This window comes from Oncorhynchus mykiss, chromosome 17 (genome assembly GCF_013265735.2).
Source record: "Oncorhynchus mykiss isolate Arlee chromosome 17, USDA_OmykA_1.1, whole genome shotgun sequence".
Lineage (NCBI taxonomy): Eukaryota > Metazoa > Chordata > Actinopteri > Salmoniformes > Salmonidae > Oncorhynchus > Oncorhynchus mykiss.
In genome coordinates, this window is record NC_048581.1 from 7,793,653 (window position 1) to 7,801,152 (window position 7,500).

General features: G+C 45.4%; 1 protein-coding gene across 1 annotated transcript in view; it reads left to right on the plus strand.

Moving 5' to 3' along the window:
• The window catches only part of LOC110513544 (protein ELFN1), a 173,045-nt gene that overhangs the window by 109,951 nt on the left and 55,594 nt on the right, over nucleotides 1-7,500 (plus strand). Inside the window, exon 2 of the mRNA XM_036948755.1 lies at nucleotides 1,340-1,397. The gene's annotated coding sequence lies outside the window, so the exon portion shown is untranslated. The remainder of the gene's footprint in view (nucleotides 1-1,339; nucleotides 1,398-7,500) is intronic.

Sequence of the window (7,500 nt, forward strand, 5' to 3'; positions counted from 1 at the left end):
CTCCACGTCCCCTTCATCTCCTCCCTCTCTACTTCTCTCTCTCCCTCTGCCCTACATCTCCTCTCTCTCTCCTTTCTCTCGTCATATCCCCTACATCTCCTCCCTCTCTCCTTCTCTCTCTCCATGTCCCCTACATCTCCTCCCTCTCTCCTTCTCTCTCTTCATGTCCCCTACATCTCCCTCTCTCCTTCTCTCTCTCCATGTCCCCTACATCTCCTCCCTCTCTCCTTCTCTCTCTCCATGTCCCCTACATCTCTGCCCTATCTTCTCCTCTCTCTCTATATATCCCCTAAATTCCCCTCTCTCTCCCTCTCTCTATCCCCTATATAGGGGTGTTATTTTGACCACAGGGGGTGTAGCACTATGGTGTTAACAGTTATTAGTACCAAGGCTAACTAACACACACACACACACACACACACACACACACACACACACACACACACACACACACACACACACACACATACACACACACACACACACACACACACACACACACACACACACACACACACACACACACACACACACACACACACACACACACACACAGCTGCAGGCCTAATTAAGATACAGAGCCTGTAGAGCAGTGAACATCAGAACATGATGGTGATTTGTGCTGTTGAAAGGCCTCTGGGTTTCAGAGGCCATAATGGAGTCTGTCTGGGGGTTAAACACACAGCTACAGTGATTTACTGTGGCACATTAGTGGAATGTCACATTAATGATGATGTTTGTTGACTAATGCATCCTGGGTCATGATGCCATTATGTCTGTGTGTCTTGTGTCTGTCTGTCTGTCTGTGTATGTGTCTGTGTGTGTTCGTGTCTGTGTCTGTCTGTGTGTGTGCGTTCGTGTCTGTGTCTGTCTGTGTGTGTTTGTGTCTGTGTCTGTCTGTCTGTCTTTGTGTCTGTATGTGTGTGTTTGTGTCTGTGTCTGTCTGTCTGTCTTTGTGTCTGTATGTGTGTGTTTGTGTCTGTGTCTGTCTGTCTGTCTTTGTGTCTGTCTGTGTGTGTTCGTGTCTGTGTCTGTCTGTCTTTGTGTCTGTCTGTGTGTGTGCTTGTGTTTGTGATGGTAATTTTGTAACTGAGATCAATACACAGATAGAGACAGATGTGAGAACGAGGGATGCCCACTCAAGATATCAATAGAGAGAGAGACAGATGAGAGAACGAGGGAGGCCCACTCAATATATCAATAGAGAGAGAGAGACAGATGAGAGAACGAGGGATGCCCACTCAAGAGATGGATGAAGAGAAAGATGAGGATGACAGGAGCGGATGATGGAGAGGGCGGAGGAGAATACTAAAATATTCTTCCTCTCTTATTTCTCCAGGTTACTCCGCTCCAGAGCCCCAAGACAACAACAGGACGTCCCTGACCTTTAACCTAAAGTAAGGCTCCCCTGTATTACTACTTGTAGTTGGGTCGTTTTGTCCACAAACTGTCCTTAACAGGGACCAAATACAATCAACTATGACCAGAGGGGACCAGCTGACAGAGGGGACCAGCTGACAGAGGGGACCAGAGGGGACCAGCTGACAGAGGGGACCAGCTGACAGAGGGGACCAGCTGACAGAGGGGACCAGAGGGGGCCAGCTGACAGAGGGGGCCAGCTGACAGAGGGGACCAGCTGACACAGGGGACCAGCTGACAGAGGGGACCAGAGGGGGCCAGCTGACAGAGGGGACCAGCTGACAGAGGGGACCAGCTGGCAGAGAGGACCAGAGGGGGCCAGCTGACAGAGGGGACCAGCTGACAGAGGGGACCAGCTGACACCGATTCTTTCAACAACTGTTGGATGGTTGTGTTGGCTGTGTTGGCATACAGTACATTAGATACACAATATATACTAAAGTATGTGGACACCCCATTAAATGAGTGGATTTGGCTATTTTAGCCACACCCGTTGCTGACAGGAGTATAAAATCAAGCACACCGCCATGCAATCTCCATAGACAAACATTGGCAGTAGAGTGGCCTTACTGAAGAGCTCAGTGACTTTCAACGCGGCACCGTCATGGAGACTCATTCAACCCTAACACACACGGGCTGGCATCCCCAATCTCTGACTCTAGGAGGCTCATTCAACAGACATTAACACCTCCGTCTCTCTCTCTCTCTCTCTCTCTCTCTCTCTCTCTCTCTCTCTCTCTCTCTCTCTCTCTCTCTCTCTCTCTCTCTCTCTCTCTTTCTTTCTCTCTGTGTCTCTCTCTCTCTCTCTCTGTCCTCTCTCTCTCTCTCTCTGTGTCTCTCTCTCTCTCTGTGTGTCTCTCTCTCTCTCTGTCTCTCTCTCTATCTCTCTCTATCCCTGTCCTCTATCTCTCCCCCCACCTCTGTCTCTGCTGGGAGGCCTACAAATTGAATCTGTGGTCATGACAGGCAAGAGAACGAGGAGAGGGTGAATAACAACGGCCTTATTTCCACCTGCACACAACCATAAACAGATGCATTAGACAGGGAATGAAGAAAGGCTGTAAATTGGAATCAAACTGTATTTTGTGTGTTAACTGTGACAGACAGCTTGTCAAGGTCATATGAGATTCAGTGATGTCACAGTGATGTCATCGATGATCACCGTTGATGACAAGAATGAGAATGACACTGGGAACCTTTTTCAATCCATCATCTTCTATTCTCCTTTTATTTTCTAGAATAGTGAGAGTATTGTTCTAGAATAGAGACAGTATTGTTCTAGAATAGTGACAGTATTGTTCTAGAATAGTGACAGTATTGTTCTAGAATAGTGACAGTATTGTTCTACAATAGTGAGAGTATTGTTCTAGAATAGTGACAGTATTGTTCTAGAATAGTGACAGTATTGTTCTAGAATAGTGACAGTATTGTTCTAGAATAGTGACATTATTGTTCTAGAATAGTGACAGGTTGTTCTAGAATAGTGAGAGTATTGTTCTAGAATAGTGACAGTATTGTTCTAGAATAGTGACAGTATTGTTCTAGAATAGTGACAGTATTGTTCTACAATAGTGACAGTATTGTTCTAGAATAGTGACAGTATTGTTCTAGAATAGTGACAGTATTGTTCTACAATAGTGAGAGTATTGTTCTAGAATAGAGACAGTATTGTTCTAGAATAGTGACAGTATTGTTCTAGAATAGTGACAGTATTGTTCTAGAATAGTGACAGTATTGTTCTAGAATAGTGAGAGTATTGTTCTAGAATAGTGACAGTATTGTTCTAGAATAGTGACAGTATTGTTCTAGAATAGTGAGAGTATTGTTCTAGAATAGTGAGAGTATTGTTCTAGAATAGTGACAGTATTGTTCTAGAATAGTGACAGTATTGTTCTAGAATAGTGACAGTATTGTTCTAGAATAGTGACAGTATTGTTCTAGAATAGTGACAGGTTGTTCTAGAATAGTGACAGTATTGTTCTAGAATAGTGACAGTATTGTTCTAGAATAGTGACAGTATTGTTCTAGAATAGTGACAGTATTGTTCTAGAATAGTGAGAGTATTGTTCTAGAATAGTGAGAGTATTGTTCTAGAATAGTGACAGTATTGTTCTAGAATAGTGACAGTATTGTTCTAGAATAGTGACAGTATTGTTCTAGAATAGTGACAGTATTGTTCTAGAATAGTGACAGGTTGTTCTAGAATAGTGACAGTATTGTTCTAGAATAGTGACAGTATTGTTCTAGAATAGTGACAGTATTGTTCTAGAATAGTGACAGTATTGTTCTAGAATAGTGACAGTATTGTTCTAGAATAGTGACAGTATTGTTCTAGAATAGTGACAGTATTGTTCTACAATAGTGAGAGTATTGTTCTAGAATAGAGACAGTATTGTTCTAGAATAGTGACAGTATTGTTCTAGAATAGTGACAGTATTGTTCTAGAATAGTGACAGTATTGTTCTAGAATAGTGAGAGTATTATTCTAGAATAGTGACAGTATTGTTCTAGAATAGTGACAGTATTGTTCTAGAATAGTGAGAGTATTGTTCTAGAATAGTGAGAGTATTGTTCTAGAATAGTGACAGTATTGTTCTAGAATAGTGACAGTATTGTTCTAGAATAGTGACAGTATTGTTCTAGAATAGTGAGAGTATTATTCTAGAATAGTGACAGGTTGTTCTAGAATAGTGACAGTATTGTTCTAGAATAGTGAGAGTATTGTTCTAGAATAGTGACAGTATTGTTCTAGAATAGTGACAGTATTGTTCTAGAATAGTGACAGTATTGTTCTAGAATAGTGACAGTATTGTTCTAGAATAGTGAGAGTATTGTTCTAGAATAGTGAGAGTATTGTTCTAGAATACATTGTAATATTCCTCTGTTCACTATAAAGGGAATGGGGTGCCATTTGGGACACAACCTCTATGGAGAGAGGTTATCTATGGAGTTTGGGAGTACAGCTCATCTATTCTCTGAGGTCATCTGAATCTCTTTCTGCTCTGATCATTACTTTTGGACACAACCAGGGGCGTTTGCAGGATTTTAAGACATTTGGGGCCCAAAGCCAGTAGGGGGGTCCGGGGTCATTCTCCCTTGGCAAAAATAGAGAAGGCCTTTAAACTAGCCTAATAAATGCATTTGGTGCACTTTAAAATGAACATTGAGAGATGATATATTTTTCAGGTAATTTGCACCTTCCCACCTGCCACAGCAGACACGGTCAGTACTCAACTATAGTTGCTACTGTGGCTCTCTACTCTGGAGCACATACATCTACAGTCTATTGGCAAAAATAACTCAACAACTTCAAACATTGACTCTGACCTGTCCAATGAGCCAAACTGATGAAAGAATCCCACAGTACCCAAACACCCTCTATCTCTCTCCCATACACACACACACACACACACACACACACACACACACACACACACACACACACACACACACACACACACACACACACACACACACACACACACACACACACACACACACACACACACACACACAAACTGTGCAGTAATTAGACTCCATACAGCAGCTGTAGGTGATACAGCATGGTCAAATAATAGGTCTGGGACAGGAGGGGTCAGGAGACACTGTGGCCCCATCCGATGATACCCCCACCCACTTTGCCGAAGCACAGCCCCCACACCACCAGAGGGATTTCTTCAACCACCAACTTACCATCCTGAGACAAGGCCGAGTATAGCCCACAAAGATCTCCGCCACGGCACCACCCAAGGGGGGGCGCCAACCCAGACAGGAAGATCACATCAGTGACTAAACCCACTCAAGTGACGCACCCCTCCTAGGGACAACATGAAAGAGCACCAGTAAGCCAGTGACTCAGCCCCGGTAATAGGGTTATTCTTCTGTTATGGCCTGTTCTGTTCTTCTGGTGTCTCTCTCCACCCCCTATTCTTCTGTTGCTGTCTCAGTGTCTGGTCTGGTGTCTCTCTCCACCCCCTATTCTTCTGTTGCTGTCTCAGTGTCTGGTCTGGTGTCTCTCTCCATCATCTACTCTTCTGTTGCTGTCTCAGTGTCTGATCTGGTGTCTCTCTCCATTATCTACTCTTCTGTTGCTGTCTCAGTGTCTGATCTGGTGTCTCTCTCCACCCCCTATTCTTCTGTTGCTGTCTCGGTGTCTGGTCTGGTGTCCCTCTCCATCATCTACTCTTCTGTTGCTGTCTCAGTGTCTGGTCTGGTGTCTCTCTCCACCCCCTACTCTTCTGTTGCTGTCTCAGTGTCTGGTCTGGTGTCTCTCTCCACCCCCTACTCTTCTGTTGCTGTCTCAGTGTCTGGTCTGGTGTCTCTCTCCACCCCCTACTCTTCTGTTGCTGTCTCAGTGTCTGATCTGGTGTCTCTCTCCACCCCCTACTCTTCTGTTGCTGTCTCAGTGTCTGGTCTGGTGTCTCTCTCCACCCCCTATTCCTCTGTTGCTGTCTTAGTGTCTGGTCTGGTGTCTCTCACCACCCCCTATTCCTCTGTTGCTGTCTCAGTGTCTGGTCTGGTGTCTCTCTCCACCCCCTACTCTTCTGTTGCTGTCTCAGTGTCTGGTCTGGTGTCTCTCTCCACCCCCTACTCTTCTGTTGCTGTCTCAGTGTCTGGTCTGGTGTCTCTCTCCACCCCCTACTCTTCTGTTGCTGTCTCAGTGTCTGGTCTGGTGTCTCTCTCCACCCCCTACTCTTCTGTTGCTGTCTCAGTGTCTGGTCTGGTGTCTCTCTCCACCCCCTACTCTTCTGTTGCTGTCTCAGTGTCTGGTCTGGTGTCTCTCTCCACCCCCTACTCTTCTGTTGCTGTCTCAGTGTCTGGTCTGGTGTCTCTCTCCACCCTCTATTCTTCTGTTGCTGTCTGTGTTTTGTCTCTGGGCAGTCACTAGTTACCATAGTCACAAAGTCAAACCGTAAAACATAATCAAAACAAAATTGAGCTTTTTTTGGTCTTAATTTAAGGTTAGGCATAAGGTTAGCAGTTTGGTTAAGGTTAGGGTTAAGGTTAGGTTTAAAATACGATTTTAAGAAGATAAACTGTAGAAATGGGTGGGGCTTATGACTTTGTGGCTGTGGTAACTATGTCTTAATCCAGGGGCTTCTTGTAGTGCCATTGCCTGTATATTATATTTTATATTGTTTATTTTTTTGTCATTCAAATTTCATTATGAACTGTGTGTTTCCAGCCCTGAATTTTGATTGGCTGACAGCCGTGGTATATCAGACCATATACCATGGGTAGGAAAAAACATATTTTTACTGCTCCCTCTATCTCCCTCGTTATCTCCCTCTCCCTCTCTCTATCTATCTCTCCCTCTCTCCCTCTATCTCTCTCTCTCTCTCCCTCTATCTCTCTCCCCCTCTCTCTCTCTCTCTCTCTCTCTCTCTCTCTCACCTCTCTCCATCCCCCTCTTCATCTCTCCATCCCCCTCTTCCTCTCTCCATCCCTCTCTTCATCTCTCCATCCCTCTCTTCCTCTCTCCATCCCTCTCTTCATCTCTCCATCCTCCTCTTCCTCTCTCCATCCCTCTCTTCATCTCTCCATCCCTCTCTTCATCTCTCCATCCCCCTCTTCCTCTCTCCATCCCTCTCTTCCTCTCTCCATCCCTCTCTTCCTCTCTCCATCCCTCTCTTCCTCTCTCCATCCCTCTCTTCCTCTCTCCATCCCCCTCTTCATCTCTCCATCTCTCCATCCCTCTCTCCATCCCTCTCTTCCGCTCTCCATCCCCCTCTTCCTCTCTCCATCCCTCTCTCCACCTCTGTCTCTCTTTTCCCCCCTCTCTCTTTCTCTCTCCCTCTCCCTTATCCTTCCTCCTCCTTTCTCTCTCCCATCACTGGGACTCCACTACTCAAACCAACTCTGCCTTTTCAGGCCTCTCCCCCTCCCTCCTTCCCTCTGTCAACCTCTCCCCCTCCCTCCATCCCTCTGTCAACCTCTCCCCCTCCCTCCTTCCACCCCCCCCCCCTCCATCTCTTTCATCCCTGTCTCTCTTCCTCCAATTCACTTCAATAGCCTTGTCTGTCCCATGAGGATCTTCTTCCTTTTTGAGCTAAATTGTTTATGGACCTTTTGGTCCCTTCG